This window comes from Xenopus tropicalis, chromosome 8 (assembly GCF_000004195.4).
Source record: "Xenopus tropicalis strain Nigerian chromosome 8, UCB_Xtro_10.0, whole genome shotgun sequence".
Classification (NCBI taxonomy): domain Eukaryota; kingdom Metazoa; phylum Chordata; class Amphibia; order Anura; family Pipidae; genus Xenopus; species Xenopus tropicalis.
Genome location: NC_030684.2, coordinates 31,433,399 through 31,446,435, shown reverse-complemented (window position 1 = coordinate 31,446,435; position 13,037 = coordinate 31,433,399). Strand labels below are relative to the sequence as shown.

At 43.1% G+C, this 13,037-nt stretch overlaps 1 long non-coding RNA gene across 7 annotated transcripts in view; it reads left to right on the top strand.

Moving 5' to 3' along the window:
- Positions 1–13,037, top strand: part of LOC108645184 — a 125,288-nt gene that overhangs the window by 30,183 nt on the left and 82,068 nt on the right. For all 7 annotated transcript variants that reach the window (XR_004219910.1, XR_004219905.1, XR_004219906.1 and 4 more), the window contains exon 4: positions 12,927–12,995. This is a non-coding gene — a long non-coding RNA (uncharacterized LOC108645184). The remainder of the gene's footprint in view (positions 1–12,926; positions 12,996–13,037) is intronic.

The following is a 13,037-nucleotide window of genomic DNA, read 5'->3' as shown; positions in this document are numbered from 1 at the left end:
ATGGCCTTTCCGTAATTCGGAACTTTCTGGATAATGGGTTTCCGGATAAGGGGTCTGATACCTGTATGTGAGCAGTAGGGGTTATTAATACTGCAGTGTATATGTGAGTGTGGTCAGTGCAGTCACTCTATGCTGGTGTTCAATGAAAACATATTTGAATTTCCAAATTCCCTCTTGATTTAGATGTCTGTAGGAAGAATGGATGTCGGACTTTATGCTTCAACTGTTCATACCTTCAGCTGCCAGTGTACTCATCCAACAGAGATGTGAAGCTGATAGTCCTTCTATTTGTTAGTTAAGGGTTGCTATTATAAACTGGTACATAGTGATGTGTTAAGGAGTAAAGAGGGAAGATTTGCAAGCTCTTCACCCTCTTCTCTCTTCCCAACCCTTTTTTGCAGTATCTTTCTGTTCTTTTTCCTTCATTTTCTAATCTGTTATCCTTCACTCTGTTGTTCTCCTTATCTCTTCTGCTCACAACCTATTTGTCATCACAACCTTTACTCTCCCCATCTCCTCTACCTTATCTGCCCAAACACCCTTCTGACTCTTAAGGTGCCCATACACGAGCAGATCCGCTCGCTTGGCGATGTCGCCAAGCGAGCGGATCTTCCCCCGATATCCCCACCTACGGGTGGGCGATATCGGGGAGCATTTAGATTTAAAAAAAAATAATCCGATCGTTTGGCCCTGGGGCCAAACGATCGCATTATGTGGGCGGCAATGGGGCAGTCGGATCGGGGACCGCATCAACGAGCCGATGCGGTCCCCGATCCGACCAGATTTTCTAATCTGGCCGATCGAGATCTGGCCAAGTTCAGGCCAGATATCGGTCGGCCAGGCCGCTCTGCTCTCCCCATACACGGGCCGATTAGCTGCCGAATCGGTCCAAGGGACCAATATCGGCAGCTATAGTTGGCCCGTGTATGGGGGCCTTTACTGTTCCTTCTCTGGTTCCCCCCTTCCTTAAATTGCCATACCCATACCCAGTATCTGCTCTACTATCTTCTACAGATAGCCCTTACCAGTATATGTGTGTATATATATATATATATATTTTTTTTTTTTTTTTTTCCTATAGGTCTGCTTAATGGAAATATTCTAACCTGAACTTTGTTTTATTTGTGAGCTTTTACTGTAACAGTTACAAAAAAAGTGTTATAGTTAGCTTGTATACAAGCTATTATCGTCACATTCAATCATTTCTAGAAAAGTGGAAAGAAAAGTGCAATTAGTTTAGACAGTTGAACAGACACAGATAAGAGGAGTTTACATAAAAAAGGGGTAAACATTGGATCCGTTTGTAATTGCCCTGCTCTTCCCCACATCTAGAGCCCATATGTTCTGTCATCAGTTGTCTTTGTTTTAGTTCTACAGTGGTTCTATATTATCGGGCTAACAGTTTTAGTTGCTTTCTTGGTATCTGATACTCACTGAGCTTGTTCAGAGGATGTATAGATTTGTTTTCAATCTTTTTGCTAAAGATCTTGAAAATAAGAGTAATGAATAGTTAAAAGCTAGAAGATGTGCGTGTGTTGGTTCATGTTGATTAAAAAGCACCAACCCATAATAGCAGGTTAGCAATTAGTCTCCATGTTGTTTCTTTAGGGCTCTGGATAGTGTTGTCCTTGTTTTGTTCCTAAATTAACATTACCTTTAAAGTTTAACCAGTTTCCTATAAAGTACATCTTGGTTTTCAACTGCGGTAACACAGGCTTGTTTCGTTAGCTCAGTGTTTGATTTACTAGCAAGGTTTGGGCCATTTCTTGGGTTGCTGGTTGCTTTGTGAGTTTCTATTACAGTTTGGTTGCTAATTGGGTTTATTTGCCTGTGATCACTGCCTTGTGAGAGTATTGCTGGGTCACTGTTGGGAACTGTTGGTATTTTATTTAATGTACAGGATGCTCCAGAGTCTGGAACTGTAGCCCACTCCAGCATTGTGCAGGGTGATGTTGGACTTGTGTGTGTGCTAACCCACGGGAACCTGTATATTATTTACATGGTAAGTAATTCTTGTGGGGGAATTCTCTCCCTGAAATGGTTGTACAGGCAGATACATTAGATAGCTTCGAGAAGGGTTTGGCTTTTTAATAAGTGAGAAAATACTAAAGACTAAAAAGTTACTAAAAAAATCGATTTTAGTAAAATGTTAATTACAGTCTTTGATATGGATACAATCGGTTGCACTTGATCGACATGTGTCTTTCTTTAGTTTTTTAGACCTATGTACCAGAGACAGCACACTACTCGCTAAAGCACTTGGTAGGGCCCTTCTATGAGATAAGGTTGCCTACCGCTTTGTGAATAAAGTGTTGGTGCTTCTAGACATTTCCAATTCACAATCACTTTATTTACAGGTGACTGAGATAGCTGTAGCAGAGCAGGAATTGATGAACTGACTAAATGGAGCTTCAGCTCAGATAGGACAGAGCACATTGCGGACTCTCTCACTCCACATAAGTCAGTTTCAACCCTGTCTAATAGACTTGTTATAATTCTCTAAACCTCGTATGTACTGGCAACTGTAATAGCAGCCAAAGGTGGTTCTACCTAGCATTGTTACAGGGTGAATACTTATACAATCACCAAATCTGCTTTTTAACTTTTAGGTATATATTGTTTACGTATCTCTTAGCATATGGTGTAAATCAAATGGTAAAATATCATTTTAATTCCAGTGTGTAACAGTGCAGGGAATTTACACCAGACTGTTGTACAGCACTGAGGAATAAATGTAGTGCTGTATATACTGCCCAGAGCAATCACTGACTATAAAAGAGATCAAATCTCTCTAATTGTTGAGGGAGCTAAATACAAAACTTAAATGCTGAAAAGTTTGTATTAATATGGTAAAACTCAAATTTTTAAATACATTGTATATATTTTGTGTGTGTTTTAGACAGCCTAAAGCTAGGTAGAAAGAGCCAGATAACCTTCAGTCATTTGTCAGCTAAACTGGTCAGCATCTGCCCATGTGTAACCTGCAGTCACTGTCTGCTTGGGATCATGCAAGTCACCTAATCCCCCCTGTCCCACTTATGGTACAGCCCTTAGGGTGTCATTCATAGTGTCAGACATTTGCTCCTTGATGGTATGGTTACGCAGATTGCAAAATTGTAGATCATTTTAAATGGCAGTGTAGGCTAGGGAAGAAGGTGCTGGCAGGAGGGGGGGCTGCTTGATTTTGGAATAGGGACAGTATCCCTATAGACTGAAATGCAATCAAAAATATTGCCTTATTTTTTTGTTCCCTTTTATAAGGATTAGCTGTTACTGTGTGACTATCACATTAATCCCTGGTTTGAGTTTATTTGACTAATCATTGTTTTTCTTTCCCCACAGCTTTTTGATGGATGTATATACAGCCTTCATGCCATGATGGGGAATGGTGGGGGGGATGCCAGGAATGACCTTTGTGAACAGAATCTCCAGCCTGTTGGGCCAGTGTGAGAATGCTTGGTGGGGCAGCCATACCCGCAAGAGCACTGTCACTCACAGGTACTGAACCTTTCAGTGTTTCTTCACTGCTGATTTGATCCAATCTCACATACATTCCCACTCTCCACCCCTCTATATGTAACCCTTGTCAAATGAGACCAACCAATACCCAGAATAAAGGACACACACACAGCGGCTTGATGGTAAATCTGTGAAAACACAGTTTTATTGATGATATAAAATGCGCTTTTTTGATTCTGAGGAAGGCAAAAAAAACCTCTGAGAAGCTTTGAGCCAATCTGCCTCATTAGAGGGAAAAATTCCTTCCTGACTCCTTAACGGCAATCGGATTTTCTCCCAGAATCAATGCGCGATGTTAAATAATGGGAATATGGCGGCATACACATGAGCGCAGTTAAGCACCAGGTGAATTCTGCATTCCCTTCCATTCCACTGGGCCCCAGGCAGCCTGCAGACCCCGGCTTCTGCAGTCTAACCGATGGAGTGAAAGGGAATGCAGAATTTAGCGAGTACCTTCAGTGTGCCCCTGTGTATAAAACCATATATTGGAAGGAGGGGTGAGCGCTGGTGGAACTGCGGATAAGGAGAAGGCACCTAGACAGTGCAGTGCTGGATAGCAGCGTTGATCTCCTGCAAGGCCTTGTTCAGGTGTTTGAGTCTGGCCTTTATCTCCTTCTTCTCCTTCTTCCACTCAGCTGCACTTTTCCTGGGCAGGTCCAGTGTCAGTGCAGCTTTGCTGATCCACAGCTCTGTCTGTGCTCTGTGGATTTCTTCTGCGATCTTCTTCTTTATAGAGCGCAGATAGGGGTCAGCGTTGGGGCCACAGGATGTTCTCGCTGAGCCCTAGAGAAATGAAGGAAAAGAGAAGACATTAAGGGCTTAAGCAGTTTTTATTAAATTCATAGTAATAATAATGTGCCAGTTTCCTACCACAGAGGGAAATAGCAAAGTGGCAGGTATTTATTACCACTAGGGGTGCTGTTGTATTGATGGTAGATAACGTACATGATATGGCGACTCTTGTAAGTAAATATAGGAAATGTAATTCCCAGGCTACACACTTGTATAATCCCTTATATTTCTATTTAAAAGTAATGGAACATAAATGCTGCTTATAATTGGGTTAGGCTCTCCTTTAACCCCTTGGTTACCTTTCTCAACAGTGACTTCTGTGAGGGCAGAAAAAAAAATAAGTTGTGAGCGGCCTTACCTGGTTCCTGGGTCTCAGGCAGCTGTTCTTGAGGCCCATGTCGGATGGTTCTGTAATATAAAATAGAGGGAAGGTTAGGGTTAATGTGGAGACTCCCAATAAACAAATAAAGATTTAGTAATAACTCACTGTGCAGATTCCTCTTCTTTTTCTTCTTCTTCTTTTTCTTCTTCTTCCTGTTCTTCTACTATAGATGTCGGGTTGTAGTCTTTATAAAGACTTTTGTTTGTCTTCTTCTGTATCACCGAGGATCGTAAGAGTCGCTGCAAATAGCTCAAAATCGCTTTAAATCTCTCAAATCGCTCTATTTCATGTAATGGGGAGAGAGAGAAGAGACTGTGAGCTCTTGTGATCCGGACCCTCTCTGCCATTTGTATTCAGTTAAATGTTAAGGTTGCTACATGAGAGCAGGGCAGATACCCGGGGCAAAGGGGCAGAACTCTAAGGAGCCTGTCAATACTGGGAGGAAAAATGTATGTATTGTATGGCCTCCAAATGTTTATGGGGTCCCCAGTCAAAAAAATATATATATATTTGCTGCAGCCTGCAAAACTGCCAAACCCTGGGTCTGTGTCTCCCAACCAGCGCTAAGATTAATGTCATCTCTAAAATTCTCCAAATTCACTAAAATCTGTGAGAGGAGCAACATCCGCTAGTCTAGGGGGGCATCACCCAACTATTTCCCATCTTTTTTTAGCTAAAATAAGGGTTATTTGGCAAAAAATCTCTCAGAGGGGATTCAGACTTACCTCTCACCACAAAGTCAACCAACGGACAAACCCAACTGTCACATTGCTGTGTGTGAAGTCATCTCTGGTCACATGTCATGAAATGTTTTTTTGTCATAACATTTACAGACAACTTTAAAACCATTGGGTTTTTGTAACACTACAAAAGAGTTTCTGAGTGGGGCTTCCCTTTAATGTTACTGCTAAATACATGGTGATAGCGAGTGGCAGAATAAATATATAAAGAGACAACAAATAGAGCATCTGATCAAATCCATATTTCTTTGTGACAAGGCACCTAATAAAGACAATATTGATATTAGACAGGAACGTTAGAGATAAGCTGTTTGCATCTCCTGCCTATAGCCCATTGCATTCAGATTTGGCTACATTTTGATAGCTATTGCTATGCAACTTGTAGATATATAATATATATTATTGCACTCACGGTACATGTAGTATTCATTTAACGGCCCTGTTCTCTTAATATGTTATTACTAACTTGTGTGTTATCTGAAAAAAGTTGCGAAGATTGTGAATCATTGCTGGTGGCAGAAATATATGAAACAATGTATAAATACTAAATGACTGATATGATGATTTGTCGTGTTTATAATGAAACTATCCAACGCATTGAAACAATATATTTATTTAAACCAGACTGGCCGTACAGGACATCCCAGCAAAGTCCCATTCAATGGGGTTTGTTATGATTTGCGGTTGTGACAGGGGTTGAGGGACATCTAGATCAGAGAGAGGGCCTGAGAGGGGGCTTCTAATTCCAATATTACTATAACGCACCGTTTAGGCCTGCTGGGAAATGATTGAGTGGGAATGTAAGGGATTGTAAGGGACATAATAACACACTCCCCACTCTGGGCGATTCAGTGGCTACCAATGAAAGAACGAGTATTTAGAGACAGAAATGACAGAAAGTTAATGTACGTGCTACAAACTTGGGACAAACTGGTAGCTTCAGGCAGATAAATAAGCAACCCCACCACCCCAAGCAGCACTATTAGGGAACCTCACCAAGGAGTATACGCTATTATTAAATGAAACAGGACAAAACATCTAGAGGAATTCACTCAGCACCCTAGACCAGGGTTTTCTCTAGAATACTATCTTCTCCTAAGCTAGGGATCACCCTACAAAAGCTTACTGCACAATACGAACACCATGAAAGTACAGAACAGAAGAAGAAATAGACACCGTAAACACCAGACACCGAACTACCCTGCATATTGTTCTTCATTAAATAAAATCAATTAAATTACATTGAAAAAAAATAAAGGAGACCAATCCAAAGCTGCTAAGAAGAAGCCATTCTATAACATACTAAATGTTAGCCTGAAAGGGAATCAACCCGTTAGACACAGCCACAGGAAGCACGCCAATAAACCATTTATATGTTAAAATCTAAAAAAATGGGTCAGAAACTGAGAACTGGTAAGCATTTGCTACTGTGTGGGTGCATGGTGATATCAATGGCAGATAGTACAGGTATGGGATCCCTTATCCAGAAACCCGCTATCCAGAAAGCTCCGAATTACGGAAACCCCGTTTCCCATAGACTCCATTTTAATCAAATAATTCAGAATTTTAAAAATGATTGCCTATTTTAATAAAACAGTACCTTGTAACTGATCCCAACTAAGATATAAATAATCCTTATTGGATGCAAAATAATCCTATTGGGTTTAATTAATGTTTGATTGAGTTTTTAGTAGATTTAAGGTATGGAGATCCAAATTACGGAAAGACCCCTTATCCGGAATGCCCGAGCAAGATCTGAAGGTCTAGACTTAGCTTAGCGTGTCTATGATGTGGAACTCAGTAAATGATCTAATGAGGCATCTCGGTTCTAATACAGGTGGCTTTGTTTCCGAAGCAGGAATAACGCACAGAGCTGCAGCCCAAGTGCAGTTATTTAGTACCAAGCAGAAATGTCAATTATTTGTAATTATTTATTGGTAATAACCAGCTGTCCAGCCCCTTAGGGATTAATAAAAGGATTTTTGTGTATGTTATTTTTCTTTCAAGTGAGACTATTATATTATTTTACTTGTGAGGAAAGGACACATCTTTTTTGTTGTGGAGTCACTGTAACTGTTGCTTCCCCAGTACTATCAATTTTTATTAAATGTTTTTGAGGGAAAAATACATTTTACGTTATTTTTTAGTTCCTAAAATTCTCCCTCTTCCCTTGATGAGACATAAAAGGCAGAGCAATGCCCAATATAGCACAAAGGAGTACGGATAATGTCACGTGTGGCGTTTTGCTAGTGCTCTTACCCACAGGGCCGGATTTCTCTTCTGGGTGCCCCGAGACCGCCCCTGTTGGTGCCCCCCCTCCACCTGTGCACATGCGCGAACGCGCGACAATCCCCCGCAGCCGCGAGTGCGCTCTTTTTAACTCCCATACTGAGCTGTGGGGAGAGGTCCCGACTGCTCCGTATGGGAGATAAATTTAAAAATGTTCTTGCGGCGGGGCGGCATGCCGCCCCTAAACTTCTGCCGCCCTAGGCCCGGGCCTGTGTGGCCTCACCACAAATCCGGGCCTGCTTACCCATGGCCTACAGTGCCAAAGGCCTTGACTATAATGGCCTCCACCTAAAGCATTTAAATGTTACAGCACAAATCTCCTGGTGTGCCTTTACCCTTATTTGACATTCTTATGGCAAAATGATGGTGCCTTATAAGCCGGTTGCATGGGAAACATAAGCAATCAGCTACTGGGCAGTACATAACCCCATTAAACTCTGCAGAACGGAGTAAGATTTTCAGGAACCTGTGGGTGTTGTAGGGTGAGAATACATTTTGTAAAGAAGAAATTAATTTTGATCCCTGAAAATCTCAACATTTGACATTGGACATTTAGGGGCTATATGGAGCTGAAACTGATAACTTGTTGCACTAGTATGTACCCATGGTGGGGTAAAAAGAGGTTTAATGGCAAATAGTACCAGTAAAGTTTGTAGTTTAATCTGATTAATATAGACTAGGGAAAAGGTCCTAATAAAACCACTATGCCCCATAAATAATCTCACAGCAAAAACCTGCTGTTTGTTGAGGGATGATCTGTCCCGGATTCATATACTGACACTGTGCAAGACTGCGAGTTGTACCCAAGGCTCATTCTCCTAATTCTGCTGTCTCTATGGGGGATATATGGGGGATTTTTTTTTCCCCAATTTTTTTTTTCTTTCAGATTTTTAGGGTTAAAAGTCACAGAAAAAAAAGTTGTGACTTTTGCAAATGGCTAAAAATCCAAATCTGACAGTTTGACAGCTTAAATTTATATCTGATATCTTGTAGAAGTCAATGGCAGATGTCCCTTCCATTCTTGATGCTGGTTTTTGTGTGACAATTTGATAAATTCGAGCTTTCGGTCCACAGTTTGAAAAAGTTGCAGTTTCTGTGACTTTTTCCTACTCTGACTTTCTCAATTCAGATTTGTTTGTAAATGTCAGACATACATGGAAATAAAGATATGAGCAATGCTAGAGGTTTAGTAAATGTGCCCTATGAGTGCTGCACCTTTGTTCCTAAGCTTTGGCTTAAATAGTTCCATGTCCTACTTCTGCAGTCATTGCATTTGAATAGATCTCAGAACTGTACCTGTAGCGAAAGCAACTATCATAACATTGTCTTTTCACGAGCTTTATTATTTTGCTGTAAATCTGCTGCCTGATGCTTTTACGTTACCTATCTGATCACCCATGTTCCCAGTCCGTTAGCATTAGACGCTATAACTGACAGATTGAGAAGGAACAGTCAGGTTTAGGACTGGACATATCAGTAGAAAATAGCATGACCTATAAATAACTTTTAGCATACCCCCCAACTGTCCCGCTTTGCGCAGGACTGTCCCGCTTTTAATAGCGCATCCCGCTGTCTCTGATAGTTCCAGGAATGTCCCGCATTTACGTAATAGACATTCATTGAACTAGCCTGGACGGAGGGATGCGCTGATTTGAGCCGGGCGCTCCTGCTCCTTGTTCGGCTCTGCTTCTTATATGGATCCTTGTGCGGCGGCGACAGGCCCTTTTACTGATGTCACACGTACACATGGGGCGCAGCCTTATAAAAGGGTACTGCCTATTAGGCCATAGGGGGCACTGTGTATGGGGGCAAAACTGATACATAGTTATAACTCACTTATAACTGACTGCCTTCTCTCTATATTTGTATTTTATGTGTAGGAGTTGCTATATTGTTTTCCTTAGGTAGTACAGTATGAGGGTATAGCACATTTGCTATAGCCCACCATTTCAACTATATAAAAGGAGTATTTTTAGAAAAAAATGGGGTGTGTCAATTGGGGCGTGGTCACAAAAGTGGGCGTGGTCAAAAATTGCTGCGCTACTTGTGCCAAATCTTTTTGTCCCTCTTTTCATTTTTCAAATGTTGGGAGCTATGTTTTAGTATAAATTCATATTATGAAGAGTTGTTTTTTTTATGTCAGTATCACTTTAGGGTTGGCCTGTTGGGAACCCCCCTCCCATAGGAGCTTATATAAGGAAGTGTCTAGTCTAGACTGCAGAGCTGGCACTCTTCTGGAGTTTCCAGATTTTGGTGGCTCTCTCCCGTTCTCCCGTCCCCAAGCAGCATTCTCCTGATTTATCTCACAAAGTCCTTTGGGGAATTTCGGGCACGCATGTGCAGTAAGCATTTGGTGGCGGCATTTGATGCATTTGCACATATGGGGGTACAATATTTCCGCTTCAGCAGCGATTTTGTGGATACGCGTGATGTCACTTCTGGAAATGTGTTTGTGTGTGAGGTCACTTCTGGTTATTGGGATAAGATGCTATACCCCCATTGTGCCAGTGCTGTCAGTTTGACAGCTGTGAGACTGTAAGGAGGGCTGCACTTAGCCAAGACCAGGGGAAGTAGGAGCACAGTGTGCCAGTGCCACCTTGGGGCTGGTTAGGTAGCTGTTAGGGTATCAAGGGCAGTCTTTTGCCCCAACAAGGAGGTAGCATTTGGAGTTAGTAACCTGGGCTATTGTGCAGCAGTTAGGGACTGAGTGTTCAGGTGTTGGTTAGTAGGAAACCTACATGCTGTAGTGAGACAGCCGGGAGAAGCTTTTATATTGTATGTATGACAGAAAAGGAGATTATTGTATAAGGAGAGGAGGCCCCCAAATGGTCAAGACATTCTGCTAGTGCGTTTCCACAGAGAAGCGAGGGTAAATTTGATCAACCAATAAATGATGATGATTAAGTGTAGCCGCAATATAATAAAGGTTGTGTCAATAAGCCAGAGGGTGGTGCTGACAAATTGGCGCCCCCGGGGTTAAACCCTTTGTTTTCCTTTAACACGTGTTACTTCATTTGTGTAGTAATTTGTGCAACTTCTCTCTTTAAATCCTTTCTTTGGTAAATATGTTCATGTCATTCTCTATGTAGGTATAGTGTATGTCCTGCGCAATGGCACTTACACTGCACTATTTATTCTTACATACCCTGGCATGCCCCAATCAGCCCCCAAACCTGCCCTCTCTGTAATATTCCCACACATGGCGTGTCCTTCCCAGATAGGGACAGGGGCAACGTATGCATTAATTATTCAACGTAAACTTACATTATGGGGCACATTTATCAAAGTACCATTGACTCCGAATCCAAAAAATTCATATTGGTTCGTACTGTGGGTATTTTCTGCGACTTTTTCATACTTTACACGACTTTTTCGCACATTTGCGTGACTTTTTCGTACTTTGCAACAAAATTTGTGCGACAAAATCGTATTGTTGCGCAGAGTACAAAAGTTTCGGATTCATTCAAGCTTCGGTATCATGACTTTCCTTGGGCCAGGTTGGAGTTGCAGAGTGCCATTGAGCCCTATGGGAGACTTTCCTTGGGCCGGGTTGGAGCTGCAGAGTGCCATTGAGCCCTATGGGAGACTTTCCTTGGGCCGGGTTGGAGCTGCAGAGTGCCATTGAGCCCTATGGGAGACTTTCCTTGGGCCGGGTTGCAGCTGCAGAGTGCCATTGAGTCCTATGGGAGACTTTCCTTGGGCCAGGTTGCAGCTGCAGAGTGCCATTGAGTCCTATGGGAGACTTTCCTTGGGCCAGGTTGGAGCTGCAGAGTGCCATTGAGCCCTATGGGAGACTTTCCTTGGGCCGGGTTGGAGCTGCAGAGTGCCATTGAGCCCTATGGGAGACTTTCCTTGGGCCGGGTTGGAGCTTGAGCTGCGAGTGCCATTGAGCCTATGGGAGACTTTCCTTGGGCCGGGTTGGAGCTGCAGAGTGCCATTGAGCCCTATGGGAGACTTTCCTTGGGCCGGGTTGCAGCTGCAGAGTGCCATTGAGTCCTATGGGAGACTTTCCTTGGGCCAGGTTGGAGCTGCAGAGTGCCATTGAGTCCTATGGGAGACTTTCCTTGGGGCCGGGTTGGAGCTGCAGAGTGCCATTGAGCCCTATGGGAGACTTTCCTTGGGCCGGGTTGGAGCTACAGAGTGCCATTGAGCCCTATGGGAGACTTTCCTTGGGCCAGGTTGGAGCTGCAGAGTGCCATTAAGCCCTATGGGAGACTTCCTTGGGCCGGGTTGGAGCTGCAGAGTGCCATTGAGCCCTATGGGAGACGTTCCTTGGGCCGGGTTGGAGCTGCAGAGTGCCATTGAGCCCTATGGGAGACGTTCCTTGGGCCGGGTTGGAGCTGCAGAGTGCCATTGAGTCCTATGGGAGACTTTCCTTGGGGCCGGGTTGGAGCTGCAGAGTGCCATTGAGCCCTAGGACTTCCTGGCGGGTTGGAGCTGCAGTGCCATTGAGCCCTATGGGAGACTTTCCTTGGGCCGAGTTGGAGCTGCAGAGTGCCATTGAGCCCTATGGGAGACTTTCCTTGGGCCGGGTTGGAGCTGCAGAGTGCCATTGAGCCCTATGGGAGACTTTCCTTGGGCCGGGTTGGAGCTGCAGAGTGCCATTGAGCCCTATGGGAGACTTTCCTTGGGCCAGGTTGGAGCTGCAGAGTGCCATTGAGCCCTATGGGAGACTTTCCTTGGGCCGGGTTGGAGCTGCAGAGTGCCATTGAGCCCTATGGGAGACTTTCCTTGGGCCGGGTTGGAGCTGCAGAGTGCCATTGAGTCCTATGGGAGACTTCCAAAATCATGCACTGAAGGATCAAATTCAGAAAGGTTTTCCCGCCGTTTACGATCGTTCGATACGAAAATTTTATGTACAATATTTTACAATATATTACCATGACTGTTCCGATTTGCGATCATCAGAAATGATTGTATTTAATCCGAATTTTTCCCATTTCGGGATTCGAACTCGTACTTTGATGAATGTGCCCCAATGTGTATTAAAGAATTGGCAAGTGGTGCTGCAGAGCTTTAGTTGCAGTGCTGCCCAGTTCTATGAATTTGCAGGGCCAATAATTCCCGAGTGGCCATACACAAATTAGGAGCTCTATCACTTAAAGACAAAGTTTGCCCATAAGTTAACTGCCTACATGTTGCAGATGGAACTATGCCAACCAGTTTCTATGTTGTTCTTACACCTGTTTTGCCTCTCTCCACAGTTAAACATAAAATGCTTCTAGTCATCTATACTTGGGGACGCTGGGAATCAGAAAGCAGATTGTTGTCAGGTAAGATTTTTTATTTTTATTGTTTTTATATGGTGCTCATCA